At 38.7% G+C, this 12,258-nt stretch overlaps 1 non-coding gene across 1 annotated transcript; it reads left to right on the top strand.

The window, feature by feature from the left end:
• The first annotated feature begins 6,984 nt into the window (after positions 1 to 6,984).
• Positions 6,985 to 7,058, top strand: TRNAT-AGU. The gene has a single exon. It is a non-coding gene; the product is annotated as a tRNA-Thr (tRNA).
• Positions 7,059 to 12,258: the final 5,200 nt, after the last annotated feature.

Consider the following 12,258-nt stretch of genomic DNA (forward strand, 5'->3'; position numbering starts at 1 on the left):
GTAGGTGGTGTAATATGTTCCACCGCAAATGACGATGTGCGGGTTTCATCCTGAGTGGCAGTCTCGATTTCCTGTGGTGTTTAAAAAATTCATCCTGATTTACAGGAAGATAATCTGCGCTACTATCCTATGCTAGAAAAGTTTATTTTCTGTTTGTATTTTAAACATTTTCTATTTGTATTTTAAATTTTAAATTGACAAGTAAAATTATAATTTTATAATTATAACACACACATGCATTGTGGAGTGGCTAAATCGAGCTAATTACCATATGCATTACATCACAGTTATTTTTGTAGTGACAACACTTTAAAATCTCATCATGTTTCAATATATTGTATTGTTTTTACCTATAGTCATCATGTTGTACAATAGATTTCTTGAACTTCTTCTAATTGTAATTTTGTATTCTTTTGCCAACATCTTCCCAATGCTTCCCCTACCCTACCAAAGTTACTTGTTGACATTTTTGTTATTCACTTACTCTCTCTCTAGCCACTCTGAGCAATCACTGCTGTGTGGGCTACAGTCTTGTAGTTCACAAAAATTTAATGGGAAAAATTAAAGTTCTGAGAGCAGGAAAATCACCTTAACTTGAAAATCATCTCCTTAGACACTTAACCACACTTCCACCTCATCTTTAATGCACCTGAGACTAGCATCAGGAATTAGTTCAAGAAGGTTTATTCTTGGATTTGGGGGAAAGTTTAATATTAATATTAGAAGGCTGGAGCTTTTTATTTATTTATTTATTTATTTGACGGAGTTTCACTCTTGTTACCCAGGCTGGAGTGCAATGGTGCGATCTCAGCTCCCCGAAACCTCCGCCTCCCGGATTCAAGCGATTCTCCTGCCTCAGGCTTCCGAGTACCTGGGACCACAGGAGCGTGCCACCACGCCCCGCTAAATTTTTGTATTTTTAGTAGAGACGGGTTTCACTGTGTTAGCCAGGATGGTCTCGATCTCCTGACCTCGTGGTCCGCCCGCCTGGCCTGCCAAAGTGCTGGGATTACTGGCGTGAGCCGCCCCGCCCGGCAAGGTGGAAGCATTTTTTAAAAGTCAGCCTGCTCAAGTACTTTGGAAAAAGTAGCATCCTGTGGGATGAAGAACCCAGTAATGAAAAGCAAGGCTTTTGTTACACAATGTGTGGAGCCCAAAGTCTATGAACAGCACTGGTCACAGACCCATGAGACTGGCCCTGGTGACAGGTATAGAAGAGATCATCCCCAACAAAGAAGCCATTTTCTTGTTTCTTTACCTTCTCCTAAAAGATAGAAAAGTAGATGTTCAACAATGCCAGTTGTGAACTGAGGAGGCAGGAGATGCTTATTCACCACAAAGACTTGCTACCTTGTCCTCCCCGTATTGAATCGTGAAGTGAAAGAAGCGAGAGCGCAGAAAAACTCCTTTGTCTTCTACCTGTGCTGAGCTGAGACTCTGGGTATTGTTGAGAGAGTACCACCTTTTGAAAAGGCTGCAGGCCGGGAGCAGTGGGTCACGCCTGTAATCCCAGCACTTTGGGAGGCCGAGGTGGGCGGATCACGAGATCAGGAGATGGAGACCATCCTGGCTAACACAGTGAAACCCCGTCTCTACTAAAAAAAAATACAAAAAAATCAGCCAGGCGCGGTGGTGGGCGCCTGTGGTCCCAGCTACTCGGGAGGCTGAGGCGGGAGAATGGCGTGAACCCGGGAGGCGGAGCTTGCAGTGAGCCAAGCTTGCGCCACTGCACTCCAGCCCGGGCGACAGAGCAAGACTCCGTCGAAAGAAAGAGAGAAAGAGAGAAAGAGAGAGAGAGAAAGAGAGAAAGAAGAGAAGACCTGCAAGAAGAAGAAGGAGGAGGAGGAGGAGGAGGAGGAGGAGGAGGAGGAGGAGGAGGAGGAGGAGAAAGAAGAAGAAGAAATGTAGTGGAAGTCCTAAGAAATGTAGTGGAAGTCCTAAGCATTTATGGAGACATCAGAGAAGGGCACAGACACAGCATCACATGAACAGGGGGCACAGACACACCCTCTGCACTGAGTTACGACAATCCCCTTATGTTTGTGGGATATTTCTACCTTTTCCCTCCCAGTAGTCTAAATTTGTAGTCCTAATAATAACTTTGATGAATCAACATAAATTGGATTACACAATCCAGCTTATGACAGAAAATAGTTTTTGTGTTTCACTTAAACTACGAGAAAATATTTTAGAGGGAGACCTGAGTGCATAAGGCAAAAAGTTTGAAGGAAAAATAAAGACTGTTGTATCTGTTGAATAAAATGTCTAGGAGGCCATTGATTTGGACTAGGCTCCTCCACTAAGCCTAACAGACCAAACTAATATGGAGTTGAAATACAGTAGCTGAGCTTTAATTACTTGCTGGAGGCTCTGTAACCAATTAACAAATTGAGCTGTAACCAATGAGGTTGTCTCCACTGTATTTCTGTTTCCCATAAATGCTGTTAGACCATGTTATTGGTTGGCATTCTCTGAACCTGCTCTGGTTTGCAGGGTTGCCTGATTCTTCAGTCTTTTTTGTTTTGTTTTGCCATGTTTCATTTTGTTGTTCTTTGCTCAAATAAGCCCAGTTAAAATTTAAACTTGTCTAAGGATATTTCCGTGAAACATGAAAAAAGGACTTTGGTCACAGAAAAGATGATTGGTCTGGTTTGTGTTAATTTAGTGCTTGCTCAAATAATTCGCCACTTTTTAAAAGAAACCAAGTGTTCACTAAAGTCAGAGGCCACACTATAAATGTTTCAAAAAAGGAGTTTAGGAAACCTGCATGTCAGGCCAGGAGCTGTGGCTCACGCCTGTAATCCCAGCACTTTGGGAGGCCTAAACAGGCAGATGACCTGAGGTCGGGAGTTTGAGACCAGCCTGACCAACATGGAGAAACTCCATCTCTACCAAAAATACAAAATTAGCTGGGTGTGGGCTGGATGTGGTGGTGCATGCCTGTAATCCTAGCTACTCAGGAGGTTGAGGCAGAAGAATTGCTTGAACCCGGGAGGCGGAGGTTGAGGTGAGCTGAGATCACACCATTGCACTCCAGTCTGGGCAACAAGAGCAAAACTCCTTTTCTCTTGAAAACAAAGAAAACAAAGAAAAGAAACCTGCATCTCTCTTACCTCACAAATTTGGACAACTTTGAGTCACAAAAAAATCACCAGTTGTTTTGTGAACTAAATTACACAAGCTCTAGAACACATGCTCCATCCAAAGTAAATGGGAATTGTCTTTTCCAGGCAAAAAGTGCCACACCAAGCCATTCCGTGCCACCAGCTTTATGCAGCATCAAAGTTACATTTTCCACAGAAAACACTCCCTCCACTTTCCCAGAAAGACCATCCACCCGTAATGTCTGGTGATTCAGCCAAGCACATATTATAGGAGCATGTTCCTGGAATCTACAGCATAAATGAATTGTATTAAAAACTTCTCCCCTCTCTAGTAGAGACGTCAGTTGCTGCTTACAGGTCCTTTTGGAGTGAATGCTGTTGTCATTCCCCTGAGACTCAAGCCTGTCAAATATACCAGACTCTGGCTCTCTCTCTTCTGTTTCTATCAACTCCCATTGTCATTTCAATCTTCTTCGCTGCAGATTCGATCTCTGGATCTACTCCACCCCAAATGCTGTCGTTATCATCAATGACCTAGGCAGGGTTTTTGTGCTCTATTTTGAATATACATTTGTGTGTGTACATATATTTAAAATTGCTCATATATCTATATATAAAATGGCTTATATACACCTATTATTATACATTATAATAATGTATGTATATAAATAATATAAACTACATATTGTATGTTTTATGTACATATTTACATTATTATGGGAGTGGCATCCCTTTCCCTTGCCATATTCTATTGGTTAGAAGTCACAAGTCCCAATCACTCTCAAGGGGAGAGTATTACACAAATACTTGAACACTAGGAGATAGAAATTATTGGAGATCAACCTAGGGACTCTTTGTCAAAGTAAGCTTGTGCAAAATTAATTGTGTTTTCCAGGCTTTTAAATATACTCCTACTGTAATCTGATTATTTGTGACTGCCCCCATCAACGAAAATTCATATGTTGAAACCTAATCACTGATGTCATTAGGTTAGGATGTAGGGCCTTTGGAAGGTGATTAGGTGATGAAGGTGGAATCTTCATGAATGGAATTAGTGCTCTTATAAAATAAGCCTGAGAGAGACTTTTTTCTGTAAATGGCCAAGTAGTAAATATTTTAGGATTTGCAAATCAAATGGCCAAATCAAGGATATTATGTAGGTACTTATATAACAAGGGAGAAAAAAAGTCCACTCATATTTATTAATGAAATTCAAAATACAATACTAATTGAGTGTAATGATTGATAATGAGAAGAATTAAATCATCATTATAATAAAATTATTATTACAGATGGGGGCTCAAAGTTAGTGTTTCTATCATCAAAGTCATTGGCTAATGCTCATCTGTTAATGACCTGTAGTATAATTTTATTTATTTCACTTTGAAAATATCTTTTCATAAAGATAGGAGATGTCAAATGGCTAATATTAATCTGTGAGTATATGATTTGGGGCATATTCATTGCATGGAAGACATTTATGGATTCTAGTAGGTTCATCTCTTTATGTTTGCTTTTAGCATGTCATTACATTGCAAGTTAGTCACTTCAAAGTGAGACTTAACTTGAAACTCCTCAATTACATAGTTAAGTAGATTTTGAAATACGGAAATTGCTTTTGCACTTGCATTAAGTTTTTAACACACTGTTGGTACTTTAGTTCGAGTTCAGAGAATATATCTGCTGAAAATTTCTGTGGGATTGGAGAATTGCCTCTTTTAACTTTTGACAGCACAGGCAGTGCACAGGGCAGCTTGATATTACTATGATTCTAGCAGTTAGCTGTCATCAAAATGACTTTACTGCGGTACAAGTTTTGTATATGAACATTGTTTTGCCTTGTAATTTGGGGCTGAATTTATTAAAAAGCATTATCCAGTCTGAAACAAAAGCTAACTTCCAAAGCCATTCAGTGCCTGATCATAGTAATTGAGGGCAGTTCTTCCCCTTCAACAAAAAATTTCCATCGCAGCCCTGAGTTAAAAACAAAAACAAAAACAAACAAACAGACAAAAAACACACACACACAACTTTGCAGCGTTAAGTCATTAAACTGCTGTGTGATCCCTCTTGTCAGGACCTTCAGTTTCTAATTTCTGATGGCTGGTCTACCAGAGCAAATTAAGTCCACTGTTGACATTACAGTTCAAAAACACCTGATACCATCAAATATTTTCCACAAATTATCTGTTGATGAATAACACAATAAATAACAATAGCCTTATATTTATCACAAGTTTTTTAAACTTGTTCAACCAAGCCTCTTTCTGTCCTTCTCATAATTTTATCATCACTAGCTGTAACATATCTTAGCAGATTTAGCTTCAGGTTGCAATGAATTATTGTTTTTTCACCCTCTTAGAAAATACTGTACTTCTAGGCCGTGCATGGTGGGTCATGCCTGTAACCCCACTACTTTGGGAGGCCGAGGCAGGTGGATCACCTGAGGTCAGGAGTTCGAGACCAGCCTGGCCAACATAGTGAAACTCCTGTCTCTACTAAATACACAAAAATTAGCTGGGTGTGGTGGTGCATGCCTGTAATCCCAGCTACTCAGTACTGAGGCAGAAGAATTGCTTGAACCCGGGAGACGGAGGTTGCAGGGAGCCGGAATTGTGCCACTGTTCTCCAGCCTGGGCGACAGAGTGAGACTCTGTCTCAAAAATAAAATAAAATAAAATAAAATAAAATAAAATAATAAAAATAAATAAAAATAAAAGACTGTTGACAGAGATTCGAATCTTCATTCCTTACACTAATAGTTTGAATGCTTATCATCTGAGCTACATGAATCTATCGATCTACCTGGGACACACATATATATTCCACTAACTCATTTGGTAGCTGTAGTCCTAATCTGTGAATCTCCTTTGAATTCTCCTCTTTGCAGAGAAAGTTCCATTTTCAAGGGACAATATAATCGCTAAAGCTCCAGAACGCTCTGTTTTCCTCCCTCCTGTCTTCCTTGTCTCCCATCTCTTTATGATTCTATGTCAAGAGCTGTAAAGTTTCCTAGAAAAAGTCGCTGAAGTTATTAGCTCCTTTACTCATTTTCCTTCCTTTTCAAACTTGTGTAAATCATAGGAACTGCATGAGCTCATTTCCAGGGGTTGACTTTTAAAGTGAAAGAACTTGTGGCACTTCCCTTCTTTCACAGATGCACAATCTAAACATTAAGTCAAATGCCTTAGAAAGCCTAAAATGGGCCGGGCGCGGTGGCTCACGCCTGTAATTCCAGCACTTTGGGAGGCCGAGGCGGGCGGATCACGAGGTCGGGAGATCGAGACCAGCCTGGCTAACACGGTGAAACCCCGTCTCTACTAAAAATGCAAAAAATTAGCCGGACGTGGCGGCAGGCGCCTGTGGTCCCAGCTACTTGGGAGGCTGAGCCAGGAGAATGCCGTGAACCCGGGAGGCGGAGCTTGCAGTGAGCCGAGATCGCGCCACTGCACTCCAGCCTGGGCGACTGAGCGAGACTCCGTCTCAAAAAAAAAAAAAAAAGAAAGAAAGAAAGAAAGAAAGAAAGAAAGAAAGAAAGCAAGCAAGCAAGCCTGAAATAAAAATATTTCTCATATTCTCATAGTCCGTTCTCTTTTGATGTTGCTTCAATTTTTCCCTCGGCTTGAGTTCCCATAAGGCAATGAGGTTCCAAGCCTCATTATAACAGTAAGGTTATAAAGAGCAAGAGAAAAAGACTGGCAAATCAGTGCTTCCACCAAAGCTGTTATTCTCTGTCTTGAACGTCTGTGGGTGGGATCAAAGGCCAAATAAAAATCCAATAAATGAACAACTTTTTGTTTTTAATTAAAAGGAAAATCTAAATTCTACTGCAAATACCAAGGTATACTCTGATAGAAGGAAACCAAGGGCAGTTTCCACAGGCTCCGTGGCTTAGTTGGTTAAAGCGCCTGTCTAGTAAACAGGAGATCCTGGGTTCGAATCCCAGTGGGGCCTCGGTTAGGTCAAGGTGAGAGTGTCTTCTATGCCAACTCTCTTTAAACTTGAGGTTTTTCTGTCGTTCCTGTCTACCATCAGGGATCCTCCGCCCCTGATCTTGGACATAACAGGTGGCATCCAAAGACTTTGGAAACACACTGACTGTACATCCTCCAAACGTAAGACTACATAAAAATAGCAAAGAGCAGTACGGTGATTATAGTATACTGCCTATTTTTTTGTTTGCTTTTTTTTTTTTTAAATACAAGCCATATCTTACATTGGGATTTTCTGTGCAATGTCATTTCAAGTATTCCAATTTTATATAAAGAGTTAAGAACAACGAATTGAAGTTTAGAGAGGAAATGTATACTGTAGGTGTGGATTTTAATACGGTACTGGCCATGCTCTTGGGATTATAATTCAGCTATAGGCGTGTGAAGAGTTAGAATGTCTTCAATTCTCCAAATTTGTAAAATGTCAACTATGAATTAATAATCTGTAATTATGAACGTCGATTATAGATACTACAATTATATGTACGTGAATGTCGATTTAATATTGATGAAGGTCAGCGACATAATTTACAGGTCCAGTGTAAAATGAAAATACAGGGTCCCTTATTCAAAAAGCGGGGGCAACTGCCATAAAAAGTGCTAAAATACAAAGCTTTTCCCTTTCAGTCGTTCTTTTTTCAGCCTGTCATGGTATTTTTCATTTTCTGTCTAAAGTCACTCTAATTAAGAAAAAATAAAATAAAATTGTAAGTATCAAAATGAATTTTACAGTTCATCTTTATTTCACACATCAAAATTCATGGGGCATCGCGATTGCTTTATTATATATGGAGAAGCAAAAGAAGGCAGACATGTAATTCCTTTGCTTGTGTGCCATGTTCTTTTGCTCCCCTGAATATCAATTACTAAACATAAATTGAGAGATGCAGTTCATACGAAATTTTAAGACTGCAAAGGTAGATCGCTGGTAGAGTATCTGAAAAGGCAAAGTTGCCAAAACCCTGAATTGAACCATTCTCCTTTAGATCTTCAGTCTAATACCCTCCCAACCAAGCTATCTCAGCTTACTGCAGACTGAAAACTTCATTCAATTTCTCTTTCAATACTTCGATTGTTTCCAACTTTTTAGCTTTCAGGTTTCTTAAGTGCTTTTATTATACAATGTATTTACCCACTAAGAAATACTTGGAACTTATTGACTCCTACATATGATGGCTGAATCCAATTCCCTGGCAGTGTGGAATGGATAGGTGGAGGAGGGACACAGAAGATAAGTGACAGGAATTAAAAAATAAACAAACAAACAAAAAACTTTCTGCTGTTCCACATCCTGTTGGTTGAGCCAGACACAGCAAAGAAAATTTAAAAATAAAAGTAAAAATAAAATGTGATGGTGTTCTTTGTTTTTCTTTTCTTTTTGTCTTTGATAATCTTTAAAGATGCAGAGAATCGGAACCCAAGGTTAATTTCTGTTAATGTGGGGTCAGGTTTCTGTCTCCTAGTGATGATTTCGAATGAGCTATTAATCCTTTGTTTTATCCTCTTCCATCTAGTCTTTGCCATAGTCTTTTGCCCTGGACAGTGCAGAAGTTTATGGCGTACAAATGGAGTAGCACTAAAGGGAGTCCTTTGGATCATGTATGCGAGTAAAGTGTATGAGAAAAGAAGGGGTGGTGGTTGGTGAGTAGCTAAAGAACAGCGACATTTTCAGGAAATGAAACCAAGACAGCACACATGTTAAGTATGCTTTCTACCACCGAGCAACACTCTCGTGATAGCCAAGCTCTCTTGCACTTACATCTTGATATATCAGTGTCAGTATTTCTAATTTTCAAAACATAATGGTTGGCGGGAGAAAATCCACTGAGATAAATCCCACTATTTCTGAAATCACTAAACTGGATCTCCTTTCATCGCTATACCACGAGAAAGGTTACTGAACTGCAGACTAAATGACAATGCATCTGCTTCTAGGACATTCCCAGTCCAACCTGAAAAGGGTAGACAATTGCTGAAACATGTTTGTATGAATATTGTTTTACTTGTACACGATTAACCTAGGGTGAATAAGTTTCTTTCTTTTGAACTGATAGAGCTTTGTTTTCCTTTGTTTTTCACATTGTGGAATTTGTCACAGACCATTGTCACAATTGTTTTGACCTAATTAAAGTGTGGAGCATATTGCTGCTAATTATTTTCAGTATTCCTCTTTTTATTAAGAGCTCGAACAAGTCTTCATTGTGGATCAGAAGCTGACTGGGAAACTCGGAGCTAGTTTTAATGTAAGAAACATCATAAAATTTTACTATTCAAAATTTAGGACTTAAATTTAGGGAAGACAATATCAAAAAGAACTGCCAAAATACAACTGTATTACATCAGGATACTAGATGTGTAATGTAAAAAAAAATTTTTTTTGCTGTAAAAATTATTAGTTGACTAGGAATGGTGAGAAGGGAAAAATTTATTAGGATTATAATAATAGTACACTAACTAAAGTCTTAGAAGTTTAGTTTCCTTTTGTCTTCAGAAAATTCTTTTCTTATTTTTATGTAAAATTGTAATAGTCCCTAGAGCCACATTAGTAAAGGAATTCCACTGAATGTAAAAGTCTATATAGCCTAATGTATTAAGTTTTTTTCTGGAGATAGAAAAAGTTCAGGGAATATGCCTCCTTGAAAAATATTTCACATTCATACAACTGAAGACTTTTAAAATTTTTTCTGGTGTAAATTAGAAAACTCAGGAGTTCTTCTAGATTCACCTTTCTCTACTACACACCCATATTACATTTGTCTACATGAGGCTGATATCTGTACCACGTGTCTCAATGACACCCCTCAACATAAAAAATGAATTTACACAAAGAAATGTGCATCTACACAAATAAATGAAGAGCACTGGGAATTATAAGGATGTAGTAAATATAAGAATTTTTTTGCTATTATTTAAATATGTTTAAAAATAATTATTTAGAATACAAATAGTAACAATATGTTGTGGAGTTATAACATATGGAGAGGTTATGTTGTTAACATTAGCACAAACTCCGTAGAGAAGAAATGAACATATAGTGGTGTAAAGTCCTTATCTACCTTATCTATACATGAAGTAATATAATACCACTTGAAGTTACAGTGTGATTTTTTACATGCATACTATAAAGCCTAAAGCATCTACTAAAATTGAATCGCAGGCCTAAGTGTAAAACATAAAACTATACAACTTCTAGAAGAAAACATCTTTGTGACCCTAGGTTAGGCAAAGATTTTGTAGATATGACAGCAAAAGCGCAAAATGTAATAATTTGAACTCATCAAAAATTTAAAAGGTCTCGCTCATCTTTCGGGCGTATAGCTCAGTGGTAGAGCACATGCTTTGCGTGTATGAGGTCCAGGGTTCAATGTTCAGCACTTCCATGGTTTTGTTTATTCGATTTCCCCAAGTAGTTTTATACCACACATACCTTCAGTAACGCAATGCGGAAGCCTCTCTCCTACTTTATGCCTTCAGTTCTCTTTTTTTTCCCACCGGCTCACACAGAAATTAAGCATGATTTCTGTGATAGCAGAAAGAAGAAACAAAAGAAAAAAAAATGCGTATTCAGCATCACGAATGCAATAGCACTAACCAGCTTCTCACCTATTCTTTCTTTCTACAATGTTAGGAGAACGAAGAGAAACGAAGAGGAAGAAAAAAAAGAATGTCATGGATTTTTTTTTTTTTTTTTTTTTTTTTTTTTTTTTGCCGTAATAGCTAATCCTGAAGACACTAGCAGTGGAAATTACTTGGGTGTTATCCTAAAGACACCAGCAGTGGGGAAAATTAGGATGGTTTTCCAGCCATCCCAGGAAAAACACTTCGGATAACAAATCGAATTCCTATGACACAGACTATTTATAAACCTTTATCACGTAGCTGGAATAGAACACAAGAATTTGAATAAGGGCTCTTGTATCTCGTGAAGGAGCTTGAAAAAAGAAACAAAAGTAAGGAAAGTCCCACCACCAACGTGCTTTAATTTTGAAGACAAAATCATGTTCATTCACTGTGGTGGAGAACATTTGGCTTTCAGATAAATTCAAGTGATGGAGAGGATTTTTTCCCTCTCCTCCTTCTTCCTTCTGTGCGGTCTTCCAATCCAGAGCTTCTGCATCCACTAGCAGGTGTCCCAGGTTCCTAGAACTGTGCCTGTCTGTGATACACACCACTTTTTTTTTTTTTTCAGACTCGTTATGGAAGTGATAAAAAGCATCCCAGGGACAGAATAGCTATTAACTATGCTCTTCCCCTGCCGGCCAATCCAATTCTATTAGCTCTGTGCTATCCAGGACTTCCTTGCATTTTTTTCATTCATTGATGGCGCTCTGAACATTCCCAGGACTCTCCGGCTTTATTCTTTCAAACATCTATATGTATAGCAGACTTTCCTGTTGTGATAGCTTTGCTCAGTCGCCCATCCTTGCTTCACTGTTCTGCTTTTGCTGTTGTCCTGTTTATTTTTCTAGTCTGGAAAATCGTCAATTCATTAAAGTTAATAAAATTTTGCAGGTTAAAAAAAAAATCCTTTGTGAACATAGTTCTTAAGGGAGGGTTAGAGATGGAGGTGTGGAACCAAAATTGAGGACAATCTCAGAGTTCGTGATGCATTAACGAGCACTGAGAGTCAACTGGAAAATGGATGTTGTCACAGCTTCCAACAAATACAGTGTGAATTCAACTCGCGGAAGGCTGCCTCTGGACCGAGCAGCACTTCATTTGAGTCAGTATTGCGGGAGAAAGTAGAAGTGTGGCAAACACAGCTCAGTTGGAAGAGCTCTGGATTAAAAGTCTAGACTAAAATCAGGGATCCTTCTCCACGACCGAACAGTCCTCAATGTTGGAAGTCTGTGCTTTTTGCTGATGGAGGAAAGTAGCTTTCATGCAGTTTGCTTGTGAATGGAGCTTGGAGCAGGCTAACAGGAATGGGAAAGTCCAAGGATAAGAAACTGTGTCATTTGGACTATAATCTTAGTGTCTTAGTATACTGTTATAAATGTATTAGGATACTGTTAGCTGCCAAACTATATCCAGTTCAGTGATTTCACGAAAGTAGTGGAATTTAATCCAGTGATCCTTCTCCAACCAACAGAAAATGAAACCAACAAACTGAAAACAAAGTGATATTTTATATATTAGCCAACAGGAGCTCATAGTGGGCG

This window comes from Rhinopithecus roxellana, chromosome 4, assembly GCF_007565055.1.
Source record: "Rhinopithecus roxellana isolate Shanxi Qingling chromosome 4, ASM756505v1, whole genome shotgun sequence".
Taxonomy (NCBI): Eukaryota; Metazoa; Chordata; class Mammalia; order Primates; family Cercopithecidae; genus Rhinopithecus; species Rhinopithecus roxellana.